Raw genomic sequence first — 1,059 nt, 5'->3', positions numbered from 1 at the left:
TAGTCTTGGATTTTTAACAGGTTACACGTGAACCCAGACACTGATTACACCTGTTTAATTAACAATACAGTAATTTTAACAGGGTAGCATGGTCTAGAGAAGAATGTTACATTATGCATTTGACATTTCATTTAAAATTTCCCTTACAACTAAACGGTTTCATTATAACAGAAATTTCAAATGTGCTTTATTAAACCTGATTGCTGACTAATTAGAGCCTAAGCGATTCTAAGGAAATTGCACAACTGATGTTCAACCAGGGGTGATTTCTCTGGACATACTGACACATTAAAGTATTTTCTCTTTTTTAAAGAATTTTAATTTCCGGTAAAAATAATTGCACCTAGACATTATTCTGCACCTGTTTTCTGTGAGATCACGGAGTACATGAGAGGGTTGGGTATGTAGGTAAGAATTAGCTTCTTTAAGGAACAGGTACCAATTTATGAATGCTGAGACTCAGAACTCGACTCTATTAAAAATATGTAAGGTGACAACTGAGCTGATTTTACTTTGAGACAAAACTATAAATTGTCAGCGTTCAAGGACCCTGAACTAATTTCTCAAGAAAGTATATCTTATACCCATTATTATTATTTTAGCCCAACTGTGTCATTTCAAGTTATCATAGTCCGTCGGCTTTTTGTTTTAAGCATAATAATTTATAGGGCCTTCAGGCGAGTAACTGGCATGTGTGCTAGCAGTAAACTCAAGAGTGCTTTCAGGACAAGGGAGCCACACCATTGCCAGCTATATGGGAGTCACCTATGACCCTGTCTCTTTGGAGACTGCCTCACAGCAACAAGTCTTCCAAATTCTCATATAATGACAGGAAAGGCTCTTTTTTTTTTTTTTTTTTTAAAAAAAGAAATATATATATATTTTTTCTAGATGTTGATGGACTTTTATTTTTATTCACTTATTTATATTCAGGACTGAGAATGGAAGCCAGCCTCACACGCGCTAGGCAAGTGCTCGACCACTGAGCCACAGCTGCAGCCCCAGAGAGGCTCTTCAAATCCACCAAGTTGGCACATGGAGGTACCACTGCTGTCAGGG

Source organism: Sciurus vulgaris (genome assembly GCF_902686455.1).
Source record: "Sciurus vulgaris genome assembly, chromosome: 7".
Taxonomy (NCBI): Eukaryota; Metazoa; Chordata; class Mammalia; order Rodentia; family Sciuridae; genus Sciurus; species Sciurus vulgaris.
The sequence above is the reverse complement of the archived record's forward strand: the minus strand, read 5'-3'. Positions refer to the sequence as shown.